The sequence below is a fragment of the Gymnoscopelus braueri genome (genome assembly GCF_963280865.1).
Source record: "Gymnoscopelus braueri genome assembly, contig: SUPER_24_unloc_2, whole genome shotgun sequence".
NCBI lineage: Eukaryota > Metazoa > Chordata > Actinopteri > Myctophiformes > Myctophidae > Gymnoscopelus > Gymnoscopelus braueri.
The window spans coordinates 201,060-222,707 of NW_027660988.1; the positions used below are offsets into that span (position 1 = coordinate 201,060).

The 21,648-nt window shown below is 39.3% G+C and overlaps 1 protein-coding gene across 1 annotated transcript in view; it reads left to right on the plus strand.

Annotated features, from left to right (window-relative positions):
• LOC308080987 (von Willebrand factor D and EGF domain-containing protein-like) overlaps nt 1–21,648 on the plus strand; it is a gene marked incomplete at both ends in the record, with an annotated part of 406,904 nt that overhangs the window by 91,240 nt on the left and 294,016 nt on the right.

Sequence of the window (21,648 nt, forward strand, 5' to 3'; positions counted from 1 at the left end):
CAAACCCTTCAAACCTTTCAAACCTTTAGAACCTTTCAACCCTTTAGAACCTTTCAAACCTTTAGAACCTTTCAAACCTTTCAAACCTTTAGAACCTTTCAAACCTTCAACACTACTAACACTATCAATACTCAATACCAGCAACATTCTTAGCGATCCCACACTGTTTCTTCAGGAACAGTACCTTCTAGTTCATTCTGTTATGTGCCGTCTTTTATCTGTGTGAAATAGTTTGAATTAAACAAAAGTGTTGTGAACACGTGATGGAGGATGCATTGTACATGCAGAGGGTGTATGAATACTGAATTCATATTGAATTAACCGTACAAGTGAAGGACGATTGCACTGTGTGTGATGTTCATCCTGGTTGGGTCAGTGGCGGAGGCGCGGCGGAGGCGCGGCGGAGTCGTGGCGGGCGCCAACGCCGTTTTGGGATTTCGCCCCTCCTGCTGATTTGAGTCATCTTTGGAATGTGTTATTTGGTGAAAAATATATATTTAATGTTAGTTCTCAAACCTTGTCATGTCAAGGACCCCCAAATATATATGTGGCCTGTGGCCACATGCGGCCACAGACCCTCATCTGGAAATATTTTTTCCGGGCACCCCCTGGAACCCCAGTTTGATAACCACTCGTCAATTTACTCAAGTACTGTACTTAAGTCTAATTTTGAGGTACTTTTACTTTACTAGAGTATTTCCCATTTTCAGTATTTTTACTTCTACTCCACTACATCTCAGAGGTAAATATGGTACTTTTACTTCACTACAATTATTTGAAAACTTAGTTACTTTGCAGATTTTGATTATTATCACAAAACATACATTAACCACTTCAGCCCTATATTCATTTTGGCCATTGGAAAATAGCCGATCTACAAGCTCACAATGTGTCGCGATGCGACAAATAGTGAGCTTGTAGATCTGCTATTTCCAAAAGATCTTTAGACACCCAGGGGGTCCTGATCAAAATCATTCTAACCACTTTAAACATATACTGTACTGTACATCGGCCGATCTACAAGCTCACAAGTTACAAACTGTCGCATAACGACGCGTTGTGAACCTATAGATCTGTTATTTTCAAAAGATCCTGAGAATGTTTGAATTTTTTTTAAAATATTTTTCAAACATTTTAACACAAATCTTGTATGGGTGTCCCTGGCACATAATCTTTTCAGAGGTCTGCGTCAAATACATATTAATCTCTCAAGAACAGATTCTGCACTGCGTTGGAATCTGTCGGGGAGGTTCGTCATAACGTGTGCGCATTGGCTACAAGTGGGCGTGCCTTCAGATCAGGAAGCAGGCCGCGCTTTACCCAATCAAATGTAGTGGGCGGGATTCACATGTCCGTCGATCTTTCCCCCTCGAAACAAACCCAAACTAATTTAACAATAGCGTCCGCGGAGCAGACAAAACCACGGAAAGATATTCACATTTTAACTTACTCTTTCATCATAGAAACAAGTGGGCTTATAACCAAAACGATCCATGTTCTCTGGGAGAAGTGGTGTTAGTGTTCCGTGTAGAAATATTGTTAGTGGGAATGAAAACATAGTGGCACCCACCGGAAGTGAAAGCTGAAGGCAGACCTAAACCCCGGTTTCCTTTGCGCACGTGTGCTACGTCGACTTCCTCCCAGAGCCAACAGACATAGAACAAACAGCAGAGGTCGCTGTTTTTCATTTTCAGTTGGATCTGGGTTCCCAGATTGAATACGTATTAAATTGGCGGTCCTTGACATGAAAAGGTTTTAGAACAAGTGTCAGAGAGATGCTTTATAATAGACCTAATAATAATAATAATAATAATAATACTAATACTAATACTATTACTACTAGTAATGAAAATACTTAATTTTTATAGCACCTTTCAAAAACAAGTTACAAAGTGCTTTACTGTAAAACTGATAATACAAGTGAGTAAAATCCTAAATTAAGATAAACAACATAAAATAATAGTTACAACTATTAAGAAAAAGCTGTACGATAGAAGCGAGTTTAAGAAGAGATGTAAAAGAGGACTTCTGACTGAGTTTGCCTGCCTGAGGCAAAGGGAAGCTGAGTCCACACCACAAAAGCCCGGTCACCCTTAGTGACCGGGCTGACAAGCCGGACTAATTGACAAGCTGAGACTTTGGAACCATCAGTAGGGCCTGCTGGAGGATCTCAGGCTCATAGGGAGTTAAACGATCACAGATATAGGCAAGAGCCTGACCATTCAGGGATTTAAAAACAAAAAGTAAAATCTTAAAAATCTGTTCTAAAACTCACAGGTAACCAGTGAAGGGCTAGTCTGGTAGGCTTCGGCTCAAAGCTTGGACAGCAGGGGCGCTGCCACTGCGTTCTGATTCAAATCAACAGCCATGCAGTGGGTGTTGCATGTAAATAGGAGCGACGGGAAACAATTTCTCCTTGAGAAATTGCGGCCGCCATTGTTGTGTACTGCTGTTTGCCTCTCGTCGGACTGTTTAGACGAGTTGCACAGCTCTCAGACCGGTAAGAGGCGTGTCCGCTCAGATTCTGAGCGTAAGTTACATCCCGCCCACAAATACAGGGGTTTTGGCCCAGAAGTTCCTCGCCCCTCCCGTTTGTATGCGAGAGCTAGCGAAAATTTCTGGGAACTCAGATTAGTGAAGGACTGGTGTAATGTGTTTAATTTTCTTAGTGTGTGTCAAAGGCCTGGCAGCAGCGTTTTGGATCAGTTTTAGTCTTTGCATATTTCACTTGCTGACAATAGTCAAGTCTGGAGGAGATAAAAGCATGGATGAGCTTTTCTAGTTCTGCAGGGATAAGGAATGGCCTGACTTGGCTAGCTGTCTCAATTGGGCAAAGCAGGATTAAAATAGAATGGCTGAACTGCTGTATAAAACATTATGTCCTGGTGTGTTGTAGAATGGTTTCACCGCTATAAGCATGCATGTCCTGGTGTGTCACAACATGGTGTGAGCTTGTAGATCTGCTATAGCAGAATGTTCATTTATCACATGCTACGTGGTTGGATAGCAGAACGAAACAATTGTTTGTCATGACTGACTCTCATCTGAAATCTCATATTATGAATTCTCTTCTTAGTTATTTGACCTCAGATGCATTACAACAGCTTGTTGAAGGGGCATGAAACCCCAGGCTGATTTTGTAGTTTGTTTTCCACTTCAGGTTAAAAACTACAGCAGGGTAAAAAAATGCAGGCTGCACAACACTGACCTACACTGACCTTCACTCATAAATTTGTTTGGTGCAGCTGTGTTGCTTACTAGTGGGACATGTTTTTATTCTGCTGTAGTTTTTAACCTGAACTGGAAAATCAGCCTGATGGGGTTTCATGCCCCTTTTTTAAATTGAATAGTTACGTGTATTGTTAATTCGTTTATCCACCTATAATTTTTTTGCCAGTTTGTTTTGTTTTTTTAAACATATGGAATCAATAAAACCCCTATTGTTATGACATAGCCGTGGGCCAAGCAGTCTAGAACAGGGTTTGTCTGGTGCTACGTTCTCCTGGTGGGGGCTCCTTACTAATAAATAAATAATACAAAAATAAAAAAACAATAACAAGGTTATTACAGCGTGTTAAGACAGTTTAAAAGTATGTGTAAAGTATATATTCCACTTTAATAATGTTAAGATTAAGATAAAATAACCAAAATATCTATATGTGTAACTATGAAGCAGCTAAAATGTCTAAAGTGGACAGGGAGTTATTCTCTGTCATTTACTGATTATAGTAATACTTAATGTATAACATTTACTAGACACACTAAAATCATGACAGGGACATAGGTCCCTGTCATTGCAAGAATAATAAGTACAATAGGCTCATACAAATCAATTAACCACTTAAGCATGCTTTATTAATCTCTGTAGTACGGCTATTTGTGAGAGGGAATTTGAAAATGTTCACCTACATGCCCAAAATAGGCCACCACATTGAAAGTGGTTAACACTAAACTAAATGCAATGCTAAAACAGTGCAATGTTACTGAGGTTTTGTGATTTTGAATTTTAACAAACTGTATCTTCAACCCCTACGTTCAGCCGGTACAATTCACCAGTGAACTGGAAAGGAGAACTAAAGTCTATTGACTTTACTTTATCGGCTGTTAGATTACATAAATCATACTTGTAAACACTGTTTAATAAATTACTATAAAGTCACTCCTACAAAGAAAGTGACAAGTTTCCACTGTCAACAATATAAGCCCAAAGAGGAAGTGAACTAACCATTGCAATGCTACCTACAGTAACTCATTATTGTCCGTTAACCTATGGACTAAATACAAAATATATATAATTATCCCCTCCATATTTCTTGTGTCTTTTATAAATAAGAACCGAAAATCAATTCAAAGAAAGTGCTGTGTCTGTGCAGTACAGTTTTTTCACTATGTCTATGGAAATTATAACGAATGCAGCCATAAAGTAAAGATAAGGAAGCCATAATAAAGGTTATACATAATAAATAATGCACAAATCAAAATTATCATGTGCCTACCGGGTAAGCACTTTATATTTTGAATTTGTACATTTACAGAGATGTATACAGGCCTTAAACACGGAACTCCACACGCTATTTGGGGAAGTGTCCAAGAAAGTCAGAATCGTAAAAAAGAAAATAAATCTATGACAGTCTTGATCCACGGCTAGGTTTCCTTAAGCAGAAAAGGTTAGGATTATGTTTGATGCTATGCACATGCAATTCTAAAATGCCATGAAAAGCATTGCTTGTAAGTTCAATGTATTTTCAGAAATTGCAAATTATAGAAAACATACAGTAATAGGGGCTGTAGTCTGGAAGCAAAAATGCTCTCTTTTCTTGTGTCCATACTTATCCAGACTCTACTCTAATTAAAATCCATACTTTCCATACTTGTGTAGGAACCCTGTTTAGAGTAAAACAATAAACTTGAGTAAAATCCCAGGTTAAGATAAACAAGATAAAATAAAATCTAAATAAAATTAAATACAAAAAGCCACCCTTAGTGACAAGCTGAGACTTTGGAACCATCAGTAGGGTTCTGCTGGAGGATCTCAGGCAGCAGCCAGGCTCATAGGGAGTTAAAAGATCGGATATAATCAGGAGCCTGACTGAATAGTCATTCAGGGCAGAACAATCTTTAAATCAATTCTAAAATTCACAGGGAACCAGTGAAGGGCAACAACGGCTGGTGCAATGTGTTCCATTATCTTAGTGTGTGTGAAAAGCCTGGCACCAGCGTTTTGTATTAGTTGCAGTCTTTGTATATTTCACTTGCTGTTACCCATTTATTAACACAGCTTGGTTGAATGCTTGATTTTGATTGGTCAATTACTGAATTCATCGGTCTGTTATTTTTTTGGGTTGAAAAAATTACCACTGACCTCAATAACAGACCGCTGTCTAATCAAAGACTCAGAGCACATGGCTCAACATCATCAAACTGTGCTGCTTGATTTTATCCGTTTCCAACATGTGAGCCATGTAAACAAACACACAATATAATTTACAGCTAAACTCTAAGTAATATTTTTTAAAACATTTGAAGCGAATAGACAATGCAGTAAATATTGATCCTATTTAATCAACACTTCCTGTTGTTTTCCGAGACGACCATGTTTCACTGGACGCATAAATTAACGGACTACTTTCATTACCGTAAGCAATGAAATAGTTTTAAAATAAATCAAATTGTCGGGGTCTAATCACCCTGTCAGGTTTATTTCTGAGGAATGACCTTAATGGGTGTACTGCTATATAAACATAATACTGTATGTCCTGGTGAGTTGTGTTTGTCCGTTCAGTTCTGTTCTTTTTTTTCTGTTGTTAGTTCTTACCTTCAGTTAACCATTTAAACCCTATATACTGCTATGATCAGGGACCCTCAGAGTCTATCCTTGACCCCCTCATTTATTTTCTTCACACAATGTATGCTTGTAGATCTGATAAAGCCGAATGTTTGTCTATTATCACATGTCCAGAATGGGGATGTTACGTGCTAAAGTTGGGTAGCAGAACAGTAGGCTACAGTTGTTTGTCTTAATCTCATTTTATGATTTATTTTGGTAGTTATTTGACCTCAGATGCATTAGAAAGGCTTGTTTTAAGTTGAATATTTTGGTTATTTTTTATTTACTTCATATTATACACCTGTCTTTAATTATTCAACTGCTTTTGTTTTTAGGTTTGTTTTTTAAAAACAATGAAACCCCTATTTTTATGACATAGCCGTAGGCCAAGCAGTTTAGAATACAGGGTTTGTCGGGCGCTACGTGGTGGGGGCTCCTAACTGGCGGCTGAGCAAATAGGATTCAATACTAGAGGAAACACAGAAATGTGTGGGGAATGTATTGACATAATGACAAATTTGGGTGATTTGTTTTTTTTAAATAGTAAAAATCAATATTGGCCAAAAATAAAAACAGTGGGTTAAGAAAGTGTGAATGTATGCATAGAGCAGAGGGCAAACTTTGATGATGGAGAAGGCCACTAAATGTCCACCCTCCCTCCAGGGACCACATTGTGTATATGTTCACTCACTGTCACCAGTAGTACACTAACTGTAAACCCCATCATTCAAATCGACCATAATAGTCACAATGTAGAGATATTAACACATTTGATTCAAGATTTATTTTTTCAAATCACACATAAATATGGAGCAGCTAAACATGTTAAATGTTCAATATAAATGAAGTTAAAGATATAGTGACAAAACTAAGGAGTAAAAGAAAAGAAACAATTGGCCAAAAACTGTGGGTTTATGAAGTTTGAATGTGCCATATGTATACAGTACCCCCCCCCCCAAAAAAAAAAGAATTATAATCATACACTGTACATAAATATGAAGCAGCTAAAACATGAGAATGTTCATTATAAATATTTATTATATCAGGTTGTAAACATGTCTAAAAAGGACAGGGAGTGTTTCTCTGCAGTTTACTGTAGATTATAGTAGTTAATGTACAACATTTAATAGACACTAAAACCACCTGACCTCTATGTGTCTGTCTTTGTGTTGTGTTGACCTGATAGGATCCTGAATGATGTTGTTAGACTTTGATACTGAACAACATGTTTAAACAACTCATAAAATCATAAAGTGTAACCTTTAGCTGTACAATTTAAAAAACCTTCAGTTAACCACTTAAACCCTATACACTTCTAGAACCAGGGACCCATAGGGGTCTATCCTTGACCCCCTCATTTTCCCCCTCCACACCATATCTGTAGGAGTAGTGAAAACTGTGTTTTGAAGAAAAACAAAAATGTTGGAACATTTAGTTCTGTAGAAATCTGTGTGCGACAGTACGTCTGAAATCAAATATGACTAATGATAATTAATTTAACAACCTACTGTACATGTTGTGTATTCTACAGTATTTGAAATATAACTGGATCCATATTTCGATGACTACCAACTACTGTAACTAGTTGACCATAAATATAATGTTTCACCTTGCTTCTCATCCTGTCAGGGTTCATCAGCAGAGATCAGAGTCTCCTGTACCCAGCTGTGTCTCCATGAAGAGTGACCACTCCAAGGATGGACAGATTAACTTCAAAGATGGACACCACTCTACTGATCAGAGGTCTGACTATTCATGTTTTTTTGTGTGTGTGTGTGTGTGTGTGTGTGTGTGTGTGTGTGTGTGTGTGTGTGTGTGTGTGTGTGTGTGTGTGTGTGTGTGTGTGTGTGTGTGTGTGTGTGTGTGTGTGTGTGTGTGTGTGTGCATGCGTGCGTGCGCGTTTGCACATGGAGTTAAACGATCACAGATAGAGGCAAGAGCCTGACCATTCAGGGATTTAAAAACAAAAAGTAAAATATTAAATCAGTTCTACAACTCACAGGTAACCAGTGAAGGGATGGTTTAATTCTGTTAGTGTGTGTGTGTCAAAAGCCTGGCAGCAGCGTTTTGGATCAGTTTTAGTCTTTGCATATTTCACTTGCTGATGATACCCGAATGAAGTGCATGACAATAGTCAAGTCTGGAGGAGATAAAAGCATGGATAGCTTTTTTTCCAGGTCTGCAGGGCGAATGGCCTGATCTTGGCTAGCTGTCTAAATTGGGCAAAGCAGGATTACAATAGAATGGGTGAACTGCTGTATAAAACATATGTCTATAGTGTGTTGTATAAGGAGTTCACTGCTAACATTATGTCCAGAACATAGAACCCGGGGAACATAGGGATGACCCCCCCCCAGAATATGGATGCTATGCTATGTGGTTAAATTGGATAGCAGAACAGCTCAGTTGTTTGTCCTCCTGACTCCATGAATTTTGTTCTTAATTATTTGACCAACAGCTTGTGGAAGGGGCATGAATATGGCTGGTTTTGTTGTTTGTTTTCCACTTCAGGTTAAAAACTACAGCAGGGTAAAAACATGGCAGGCTGCATACCACTGACCTTATAGCACAGTGATGTAAGCACACAGCTGCAGCTAATCAAATTAATAATGGGTGTGTTAGATGTTGGTGTGTCAATACTGTCTATCATGCTTGCACATTGGCATGCCCTTGACTCTCTGGACACACCCATGAAAATCTAACATACTTATTATTAATTAGTTTGGTGCAGCTGTGTTGCTTACTAGTCTGCCACGTTTTTAATCTAGAGTAGTTTTTAACCTTAACTGGGATTCAGGTCCCTTTATATTGAGTATTTATATTTAATGATATTTAGTTTATCCATCTATACATTGCCTGTGTTTGCCAGTTTGTTTTGTTTTTGAAACTTATCAAAACAATAAAACCCCTATTTCTACAACATGGCATGGCAGTGAAAGGAACAGCTCCTTCTTACCTCCAGGCTATGGTCGATGCTTACACCCCTGCCCGACCACTTCGGTCGGCCACCTCGTTGCGACTGATTGCCTCGTCGCTCAAGGGTCTTCTGGCCGATCTACACGGTCACAACTTTTTTCTGTTCTGGCTCCACAGTGGTGGAATGATCTCCACACTGATGTCAGGACAGCAGAGTCATTGCCCATCTTTCGCCGCAGGCTGAAAACCCACCTCTTCAGGAAACACTCTACCCTTCCTGCTAAATGACTGTAATGTAATGTAATGGCCGTAGGCTATAAGCAGTGTAGAACAGGGTTTGTCTGGTGCTACGTCCTCCTGGTGGGGGGGCTCCTCACTGGCAGGCGAGCCAGTAGGATACAACAGCAATGCAACGCAGAAATGTGTGGAGAATGTATTGACATTATGCCAAAATTGGGTGGGGTATAAAAAAAGGAACCCCCCCCCAAAAACATTTTTTTAAATAAAAATAAAACAATGGGTTAAGAAAGTGAGAATGTATGTGTAGAGCAGAGGAGGGCAAACTTTGATGATGGAGAGGGCCACTAAATGTCCACCCTCACTCAGTCCAGGGAATATATTGTGTATCTGCACTCTCACAAGTAGTACACTGTAAACCCCATTACTCAAAATGTCAAATGTATTTATTTATTTCAAATTCCAAATGCATTTAGTAAACTTGCAAACTTGGAATTGAAACAGCTGAATTCAATAATATATCAGTATTTGGATATTGACCCGTGGGCAGCATTATGTTAAGCATGTCTGCATGTGGCCCCCGGGCCGCCAGTTGCCCATGTATGGTTTTAGAAAATATGTTCCACATTGAAAAAAACTAACATTTAAGAGACACTATAACCACCTGACCTCTAATGTCTGTGTCATTGTGTTGACCTGATATGATCCTGAATGATGTTGATACTGAACAACATGTTTAAGCAGCTCAATATAATCATAAAGTTTAACATTTAGCTAGCTGTACAATTTTATTAACCACTTTAATGAGCACTTTACTATGAGACATCTGAAAACAAGTTACCTACCTCATCAGTTTAGCGTTCTCAAATTTCTGCCCGAACCTGACCCTAAAATATTCAATAATAATAATAATAACAATATATATATTAATAATTCTGTTCTGTCTTTGTGTGTATTTATTAATTATGAACAGCAGTGCTGTCCATGTGGTGCTGAGCTGAGTTACTGCCGATGATTGGGGTTTATAATGGAGAGGCTTGTGCACGCAGCAGAGAAAAGTTGCTTCTGCCGGCTTGTTGCCTGATTTAATCTTAATTTCAAGCTGGTATTGTGCACTGAATAGCCATTTGATCTATAAGCTCACTGAAGCTCACAATGCATCGCTATCTAATGCGTTGTGAAGTTGAAGATCGGTTACTTATTTGAGTCATAAATCAGACAGACGACAGACGCTGAGGCAGACAAAAGCCTGATTTGTACTTTGTCACTTGGCGGTGCTGTGCACTGAACATAGCAGATATGCAAGCCCAGAATACAACATGGATGCCATGCGTTGTGGGTTTGTAGATCTGCTGCTGTGTTTGGTGCGTGACCATTGTACTGTCGAAGTATAAATTACAGGCAGCAGCAGCCAGTGAGAAGTGAGACAGGGGGAGAGGCAGAGATTGCAGAGTAAGATGTGAAGACATGGATTTAACTTCATTTTGTGTGCAACTTTGCATGTTTTGTAGCCTATTGACATGTGAGGGCTACAAGTCATGTGAAGTTGCCATTTAATAATTCACTCACATAATTTGAGCCACTAGTGCCTACTGGCGATCTTCTTATTGTCTCCGCCAGGCCGAAAGGCATGGCGAGAGAGTATGTTTTCGCCCCTGTCCGTCCGTCCGTCCGTCCGTGTGTCCGTCCGTGTGTCCGTCCGTGTGTCCGTCCGTCCGTGTGTCCTGTCTGTGTGTTAGCAGCTAATCTCTGGCACCATTGGCCCGGTCGCTCCGAAACTGTGCACACACACTCCCTGGATGCCAATTCAGAACCTCTGCCCCAATTTTTTCACATGGGCCATATAGCGCCACCAGGAGGCCGATTTGTGCAAAACCCATTTTTCCTATTATTCCTATAGCTTTTAACTAAACGTCATGCAAATCGATACACAGTATCTCTATAGTCATGTGATCAACCCGGATCTGTTCAATTTCCCATATTCCATCCTCATTGGCTAAGGTTGGCTTCCAAAGTTTGCAGGATTGGTGAGTTTTGAACAAACTGCCTCAAATCATGAACGCAGCTTGCCATTTCCATAAAATTGCACACGCACATTCCCACTAGGCAGAGGAAGAAATGCCACTTAAAACTTTTCAAATCAGCCTCATGGTGGCGCTATAACAGGCCGATTTGCATTTTTAACTATAACTGCACCGATCTGCGTGAAACTTTGCACGCACACTCCCTAGAAGCCAAGGAAAAACATCTGCACTGCATTTTTCATATCTGCTTTTTACAGCGCCACCAGGAGGCCGACTTATGTCAAATACATTTTTGGATATTAATCCTTCAGATTTTATCCAAACATCACGCAAATCGGTACACAGTATCTCTATAGTCATGTGATCAAGACGCATCTGTCCGATATTTCATATTCCATCCTGATTGGCAAAGGTTGGCTTCCAAAGTTTGCAGGATTGGTCCGTTTTGAACAAAATGTCTCAAATCATGAACGCGGCGTGCGATTTCCCTGAAAGTTTGCACGCACATTCCCACTAGGCCGCGGAAGAAATGCCACCCTTTTCACATTGCCCTGTTATAGCGCCACCAGCAGGTCTACTTTAGCAAAACACATGTTTGGAACAAAATGCCTCAAATCATGAATGCGTGCACATTCCCACTAGGCCGAGGAAGAAATGCCACCCTTTTCACATTGGCCTATTATAGCGCCACCAGGAGGCCACAATAACCTACCTGACCTGGCGGAGACCTGTGCTCCGAGGAGCACTTTTTCTAGTTTTTATCATTTTTTTCCAGGCAATCACAGGGCCTAAACTGATGGTAATTGTTTCGGGCCGGGCCTTAATTTTCAGGCCCGTTACGTTGAGAACTTTACTGTTAGCTGTTTAAAATATGTATTAAATAAATACATTTTTTCATGATTTTGTGAAAATAGCTGATACATATAGGGATAAAGTGGTTAAACTGACTGATTCCGTATTAAGGTTTTGCTTTTGCCGGGGACCCCCTGGAACCTTCTTGAGGGCCCCTGGGGGTCCCCGGACCCCACCTTGAGACACACTGGTCTATAGGAACACAGTTGGCCGAGTTCAGAGGAGAGAAGCCAGGCAGGGAGGATGAACTTTGTTGCTTACTGCACTAGTGACTCCCACTGGCTGGAGAGGCACTTGAGCCAGTAGGATACAACAGCAGTGGCAACACAGAAATGTGTGAGGAAGTTAACTGATAGAGTATGTTCCACTTTGATAAGGTTAAGATAACATTAAACCCAAAAAATCATACACTGTTCATCAGGGATTAACCCCCGCACGGGCCCCTGGGCCGCCAATTTTTTAGCTCCCCTATTATTGTACTTTTACTCCACTACAATTATTTGAAAATGTTAGTTACTAGTTACTTTGCAGTTATAAATTATAATATTATAAGACATACATTAACCATTTTAGCCCTATTTTATACATAGGCTATTAAAGATCAGAGCAGATCTACAAGCTCACAACGCGTTGCGATGCGACGCGTTGTGAGCTTGTAGATCTGCTCTGATCTTTCAAGCATTTCAGTACTTTTACTTTTGGTACTTTAAGTATATTTTGATACCAATACTTTTGTACTTTTACTCAAGTACATTTTGAATTTGGGACTTTTACTTGTAACAGAGTAGGCTACTTCTACGTTGCAGTATTGATACTTTTACTTAAGTACAACATTTGAGTACTTTTTCCACCACTGCCTGATATCACCTGATGTTGTTAGACTTTGATACTGATCAACATCAAACAGCTCAATATAATCATAACGTTTATCTAGCTGTGCAATTTAATGAAGGACTTTATTCACAGTACATGTGAAAACAAAGTTACCTTCATCATCAGACACAACATAGTATATGTAACCCCTGTGCTGACTGACATTATGTCCCCGAAGAGAGTGGTTCTCATAGTGGTTCTCAAGGTGGGGTCCGGGGACCCCCAGGGGTCCTTAGATACATTAGTTAATATGGCATCAACATAATTTTAACCACTTTAACCATATACTGCACATCGGCCGATCAGCAAGCTCGCAAGTTGCAACGCGTTGTGAGCTTGTAGATCTGTTATTTTCAAAAGATCCTGAAAAAGTTTGAAAAATATTTTTGTAACCTTTTTCAAACCGTTTGTGACAAGCTGAGACTGTGGTACCATCAATAAGGTCCTGTTGGAGGATCTCAGACAGCAGCCAGGCTCATAGGGAGTTAACCCATTCAATCCGGGGACGCATCTGTGTCATTTTACAATTATTTGGCTATTTAAAAATAGCAGATATACAAGCTCATAGCGCGGCACCGAGTGCTGCGTTATGAGCTTGTAGATCTGCTTTCGTGAAAATGTGTGCAAATCTTTGAATATATATTTTTTTAAGCAAACATTTGTAACTCAAACCTTTGCATCTGGGGGTCTCTGGAAGAAATACTTTTACAAATGTTTGCTCTAAAAAATATATAATAAAGATTTGCACATTATTTTCACGATTTTTCAAAAATAGCAGATCTACAAGCTCATAGCTATGAAAGCCAGGCAGGGAGAATGATCTTTGTTGCTTGCTGCACTAGTGACACGAGAGGCACTTGAGCCAGTAGGATACAATAAAAAGCAGGGGCAACATTACATTACATTACAGTCATTTAGCAGACGCTTTTATCCAAAGCGACTTACAATAAGTGTATTCAACATAGGTAGGGAACGAAAACTACTAATCACCAGAAGTCTTTAGTGCATTTTCTGCAAAAACAAGCAACCAAGAGTATACCTAGCGCTAAGGTAAAAGTGCAATATATCAGCCACCTATTTCCTTAAACAGATGAGACAAAAATAGCTAAATCAAATGAGCATGAGCTAAAACAAATAAGTGTATCGACTAAACAAGATCCAATAAACAATACAGCAATAGAAAACAAGCGTTCGTACAACTAGTTAACAACAAGTAGGTCAGGCAGAGAGGAAGGGTAGTGTTTCCTGAAGAGGTGGGTTTTCAGCCTGCGGCGAAATATGGGCAGTGACTCTGCTGTCCTAACATCAGTGGGAAGTTCATTCCACCACTGTGGGGCCAGAACAGAAAAGAGTCGTGACCGTGTGGATCGGCCAGAAGGACCCTTGAGTGACGAGGCAATCAGTCGCCCCGAGGTGGCAGACCGAAGTGGTCGGGCAGGGGTGTAGGCATCGACCATAGCCCGGAGGTAAGAAGGAGCTGTTCCTTTCACTGCCCTATAGGCTAGCACCAGGGTTTTGAACTGGATGCGAGCCGCTACGGGGAGCCAGTGTAGAGAACGGAGAAGGATGGTTGTGTGGGAGAACTTGGGGCGGTTGAACACCAGACGAGCCGCAGCTTTCTGAACAAGCTCCAGAGGTCTGATTGCAGATGCCGGAGCACCAGCAAGGAGGGAGTTGCAGTAGTCCAGGCGGGAGATGACAAGGAGATGGCAACACAGACATGTGTGGGGAAGTTAACTGATATAGTGACACAACTAAGGCGTAAAAAATAAATGTAATAATTGGCCAAAAATTAATTTTGAATGTGCCATATGTGTAGAGTATATTCCACTTTGATAAGGTTAAGATAAAATTAACCCAAAAAAATCATACACTGTACTTACATATAAAGCAGCTAAAACATGTTAAATGTTCAATATACATTGTTTTTATTTTAACAGTTTCTAAATTGTGAGTGTTTCTCTGCAGTTTATTGTAGATTATAATACTAGTTATGTACAATATTTAATAGACGCTAAAACCACCTGACCTCTAATGTCTCTGTCATTGTGTTGTGTTGGCCTGATATCATCCTGATGTTGTTAGACTTTGATACTGATCAACATCAAACAGCTCAATATAATCATAAAGTTTATCTAGCTGTGCAATTTAATGAAGCACTTTATTCACAGTAGTACTGTACATGTGAACACAAAGTTACCTACATCATCAGACACAACATAGTATATGTAACCCCTGTGCTGACTGACATTATGTCCCCGAAGAGAGTGGTTCTCATAGTGGTTCTCAAAGTGGGGTCCGGGGACCCCCAGGGGTCCTTAGATACGTTAGTTAATATGGCATCAACATCATTTCAACCACTTTAACCATATACTGCACATCGGCCGATCAGCAAGCTCGCAAGTTACAATGCGTCGCATAACGACGCGTTGTGAGCTTGTAGATCTGTTATTTTCAAAAGATCCTGAAAATGTTTGAAGAAGGTTATTAACATTTTTCAAACCCTTAGTGACAAGCTGAGACTGTGGAACCATCATTAAGGCCCTGCTGGAGGATCTCAGGCAGCAGCCAGGCTCATAGGGAGTTCACCCATTCAATCCGGGGACGCATCTGTGTCATTTTATATTTCTTTGGCTATTAAAAAATAACAGATCTACAAAGCTTGTAGATCTGATTTTTTTTATTTTTTATTGTGAAAATGTGTGCAAATCTTTGAATATATAATTTGTATATAAACATATAAACATTTGTAACTCAAATCTTTGCATCTGGGGGTCCCTGGAACAATATATTTTACAAATTTTCGCTTTAAAAATATATATATTTAAAGATTTGCACATATTTTCACGATTTAAAAACAATAGCACATCTACAAAGCTTAAATTAGTTTTGACACCTTTGACATGACATTTTTGATCAACACAGTTTAAATGATTAGACTTCCGTTCAGGGCTTGTGTTTTATGTTCAAGTGTATAAATGTGTGACTTTTTAAAAATCGATCTTTGATCTGCTCCCTTTTTGTTATCTCTTGCAAAGTGCATGACAATAGTCAAGTCTGGAGGAGACCTATAAACTGCCTTTGATTTCAGGTTTGTTTTTTAAAACTAGTCAAAACAATAAAACCCCTATTTTTATGACATAGACGTAGGCCAAGCAGTCTAGAACAGGGTTTTTCTGGTGCTACGTCCTCCTGGTGGGGGCTCCTCACTGGCAGGTGAGCCAGTAGGATACAACAGCAGTGGCAACACAGAAATGTGTGGGGAACGCATTGATATGACAAAATTGGGTGGGGTAAAACAAATATATATATATATATATATATATATATATATATATATATATATATATATGTATATAATTGGCAAAAAAAAATGAATGTATGCGTAGAGCAGAGAGGACCACTAAATGTCCACCCTCACTCCAGGGACCATATCTGCACTCACCAGTAGTACACTGTAAACCCCATCACTCAAATTCCCCAGAATAGTCACAATGTAGGGATATTAGTGAATATTATTCAGTGTAAGTTTTTATGTTTATGTATTCCTTTTTTCAAATTTAATTTAGTAATACTTATATTACATGTATGAACAAACACAAATACATTGGACCTAAAAAAAACACAAAGAACTTTAACTTGCATGTTTGGAATTGAAACAGCTGAAATAATATATCAGTATTGACCCGTAGGCATCATTAAGTTAACCCATTAAGACCGGGAAAGTATCTGTGTCATTTTAGATTTGAGCAAAAAAAACATTATTTTATACTTTGGCTATTCAAAAATAGCAGATATACAAGCTCATAGTGCGTCACTTTGTGCCGCGCTACAAGCTTGTAGATCTGCTATTTTTTTTAAATCATGAACATTCATGCACATCTTTGAATATATATATTTTTTAAAGCGAGCATTTTTTCATCAAATCTTTGGTTCTGGAGTTCCTTGGAACAAAATATTTTGAGGTGGGGGTCCGCAGCCAAATAGGCCTACACATATTTTTGACTTAAAAGGATTTGAGCACCACTGATATAGTAATATTTCGTCTCAGACAAACTGTCAGGATTTAGAAGACATTTGTAGAATCGGCCTCATGTCTTAATGGGTTAATAGGCTTTCCTATAAGAGGCATCTCTTGGCAGAGTTGTTCTTAAACCTTTTCTAGAACTTGTAGATCGGTCGATACAGTATATGGTTTGATGCCATATTAACTGATATACAGTAGCTAAGGACCCCCTTGAAGCCACCCAACGATCCCTGGGGGTTCCCGGACCTCACTTTGAGAACCACAGGTCTTAGGGGCACATGATTTAAGTCAGCACAGGGGTTACATACTATGTTGTGTCTGATGATGTAGGTAACTTTGTTTTCAGATGAACTACTGTATGCATCTTTGTATGAATAAAGTGCTTCATTAAATTTCACAGCTAGATGTTAAACTTTATGATTATATGAGCTGTTTAAACATGTTCAGTATCAAAGTCTAACATCAGGATGATATCAGGCCAACACAACACAATGACAGAGACATTAGAGGTCAGGTGGTTTTAGTGTCTATTAAACATGAATTATTATTACAATCTACAGTAAACTGCAGAGAAACACTCCCTGTCCTCTTTAGACACGTTTACAACCCGTTAGAATAAATACACATTTATAATGAACATTCAACATGTTTTAGCTGCTTCATATTTATGTATACATATTTTTTTGTTATTTCATCCTATTCTTCTTAATGTGGAATATATTCTCTAAAACCATAGATGGGCTACATGCAGACCCCACCTTAACACTTGCGTGACTAAGCGGCCAATCTGACCGTTTTTGAGAAACCTGGAAACCGTCATTGTTCTATAGTTAATGGATCATTTGCATTTCACTTTCAGCCTTGCCAAGCGACTTCTCTCCTTTAGGCCTAATACTAATAATGAAATAAAAATTACAACTGTGTTGTCCTGTTACGAAACCCTTTTGGGTCTAGGGTGGAGTTTGTAACACAATGATATTTTACCAGGCTGTTGAGCATGAGGTGCAAATAAGGAGACCACACAAGGTTTTGAGCAAAAGGTGCAAGGTGCTTTTACTCTTAAGCAGAATAATATTTACAATACTTACATAAACACTATGCACAGGGCATAAACAAAGCAGTAAGCCACTACCAGGGGACACAGGTGTTGCCAAAATAACAAAAGCAGCTAGGGAAACAAAAGACAGACTAACTAACTAATTATGTAGTATAGTGAAAACAAAAGCCTGCCTACCTACTCTACCAATGTTCAAAAATACATAAGTGGCAACCACCCCTTACCTAATGTGCTTAACAAAGGTTCTGCCTACGTGATGTCTATGTATAGAGGCCTCTGTCTTTCCTGTCCCAAGGCAGCAGCATATACTAAGTAGATTACAGGTAGGAGAACAGACACTAAATGACAAAAGTTTGCTCTGGGAACATAAATGGAGGGCTATAAACAAGGCTACACAGACAGGGTTACAAACAGGAAATGGTTGAGAGAGAAAGAGCCAAGATGGGACCCAGCCTTTTATAGACAGCAGATGGTGGTGATTGGACGAGGGTGGGGCCAGGTAACAGGATGATTGACAGCTGATGAGACCTGTAGTGAGTGACAGAGGGAAGGAGAGACAGACAAGGGAAGGAATACAGAATCCCAGACAAAACTACGTGGAACGTAACATGTCCCCATAAATCTAACCTCTAAATGTTGTATTTCATCTGAGCAATGTGCGCTGCTTCCCAGCCTCGCACTCTCACAGTGTTGCCATGTTTGCTTATTATAAGCGACTTTGGGCTTGTTTTCTATGACGTCTTTCTATGAAGACACGTTGTGAGCTTGTAGATAGGCTATTTTCAAGTTGGATGCAGCTCATCTTCTCATCTTTCACCAAAAATAGCAGATCTACAAACTCAAAACACAATGTTTGCTTGTAGATCTGCTAAAGCCAAATATTTGCCTATTGTCACATGCCCACAATAGGATGTTACGTGCTTAAGTTGGGTAGCAGAACAGCATACAGTTGTTTGTCCTAATCTCATTTTATGAATTATGTGAATTATAGTTATTTGACCTCAGCTGCATTAGAACAGCTTGTTTTAAGTTGAATATTTGTGTTAATAGTTTTTTAGTTCATATACACATATAAACTGCCTTTGTTTTGTTTACAATAAAACCCCTTTTTTATGAAATAGCCGTATGCCTAGCAGTCTAGAACAGGGTTTGTCCTCCTGGGGGCTCCTCACTGGCAGGTGAGCCAATAGGACAACAGCAGTGGCAACACAGAAAGGTGTGGGGAACGTCTTGACATGTGGGTGGGGTAAAACAAATTATATATATATATATATATATATATATATATATATATATATATATATATATATATATATATATATATATATATATAATTGGCAAAAAAATAACGTGGGTTAAGAAAGTGTGAATGTATGTGTAGAGCAGAGGAGGACAAACTTTGATGATGGAGAGGACCACTAAATGTCCACTCTCACTCCAGGGACCACATTGTGTATCTGCACTCTCACCAGTAGTACACTGTAAGCCCCATCACTCAAATTGCCCAGAATAGTCAGAATGTAGGGATATTAGTGAATATTATTCAGTGTAAGATTTTATTTTGATTTATTACTTTTTTCAAATGTCAAATGCATCTATTAATACTTATTTTAAGTGTATGAACAGACACAAATACATTGGACTTAAGAAAAAGAAAAATAACTTTAACTTGCATGTTTGGAATTGAAACAGCTGAAATAATATATCAGTATTGACCCATAGGCATCATTAAGTTAAGGTGGGGTCTGCATATGGCCCATCTATGGTTTTAGAGAATATATTCCATATAATAATAATAATATTTGTATAGCACCTTTCAAAAACAAGTTACAATGTGCTTTACCGTAAAACATAATAAAAGGGAGTAAAATCCTAGGCTAAGATTTACAAAATAAAATAATAGTTACAACGATTAAGTAAAAGCTGTACAATAGAAGCGAGTTTAAGAAGAGATTTAAGAGGACTTCTGACTGAGTTTGCCTGCCTGACATCCCCAGGCAGGGAGTTGCACAGTCGAGGGGACCATCAGTAGGTCCTGCTGGAGGATCTCAGGCAGCGGCCAGGCTCATAGGGAGTTAAAAAATCACATATTGGCAGGAGCCTGACTATTCAGGGCTTTAAAAACAAAAAGGGCAGCAAGGACTGGTGTAATGTGTTTAATTCTCTTAGTGTGTGTCAAAAGCCTGGCAGCAGCGTTTTGGATCAGTTTTAGTCTTTGTATATTTCACTTGCTGATACCCGAATAAAGTGCATGACAATAGTCAAGTCTGGAGGAGATAAAAGCATGGATGAGCTTTTCTAGCTTTTCTAGGTCTGCAGGGGGAATAGCCTGACCTTGCCTAGCTGTCTCAATTGGGCAAAGCAGGATTAAAATAGAATGGGTGAACTGCTGTATAAAACATATGTCTCTAGTGTGTTGTAGAAGGAGTTCACTGCTAACATTATGTCCTGGTGTGTTGTAGAATGGTTTCACCGCTATAAGCATGTATGTCCTGGTGTGTCGCAACATGGTGTGAGCTTGTAGATCTGCTATAGCAGAATGTTCATTTATCGCATGCCCAGAATAGGGATGCTACGTGGTTGGATAGCAGAACAAAACAGTTGTTTGTCATGACTCTCATCTGAAATGTCATATTATGAATTCTCTTCTTAGTTATTTGACCTCAGCTGCATTACAACAGCTTGTTGAAGGGGTATGAAACCCCAGGCTGATTTTGTACTTTGTTTTCCACTTCAGGTTAAAAACTACAGCAGGGTAAAAAAAAAATCAGGCTGCACAACACTTCACTCATTAATTTGTATGGTGCAGCTGTGTTGCTTACTAGTCTTAATAAATGTCCCCCCTTTTGATACTATTGCATAGTTATTATTAGTTAACATTTCATGATCAGCCGATTCAAATTTCATCCTGGCACTGTGTATAAATTGGTCAATATAGCCATCCCAAGTGTCAGGCTCACCCGCCGCCTATGGTTCCTGGTGTGTTTTAGAATTGGCTAATTGCTAAACATAGACTGTATGTCCTGGTGTGTTGTAGAATGGGTTCACTGCTATATAAACATGTACTGGTGTGAGTAGTGAAAACTGTGTTTAGAATAAAATCTAAAATGATTAAACATTTAGTTTGTAGAAATCTGTGTCTATAAAATGTACCTGTCAGCATGACATGTGCGCACGCGAGCGTAATTAGATTATTGGTCTGACCATTCATTATTCATACTATTTTCTCCCAAAACATGACATCCAATAACCAGAGCAACATTCATTATGAAACGTGTGTGTGTGTGTGTGTGTGTGTGTGTGTGTGTGTGTGTGTGTGTGTGTGTGTGTGTGTGTGTGTGTGTGTGTGTGTGTGTGTGTGTGTGTGTGTGTGTGTGTGTGTGTGTGTGTGTGCGCGCGTGTCCTCCACAGACATCCACTGCAAACATCCCAGGTTTACAGTGGTCAGTCTGCTCAGGAACGTCAAACGAACGTGGACTCCATATTTAAGGTGTGTTAAAGTACAACACCTTTTCTCCATCTGCAAATAAAATAAAAAAATATTGGTTGTTCACAATAGACACACTTACAGGGAAGTATTTCGGGGGAAGTAGATTGGTGTGAGGTGTACAGCGGACATGTGAATAGTTTTTCCCTGCCTGCTAGTATTTGGTATTTTGGGGACTCATCTGTGTGCAGTGAGGTGCAGTGAGGTGCAGTAGGAGGGTGTTGTTTGAAAATCAGACAGCACCCTGCAGTTTTGATATCAACAAGGACCATGATTTAGGCGTGTGTTGTCAGCCTGCAACAGCAGACCTGGTGCAAGCAAGCACATTGTTATTTTCAGTACACTTTA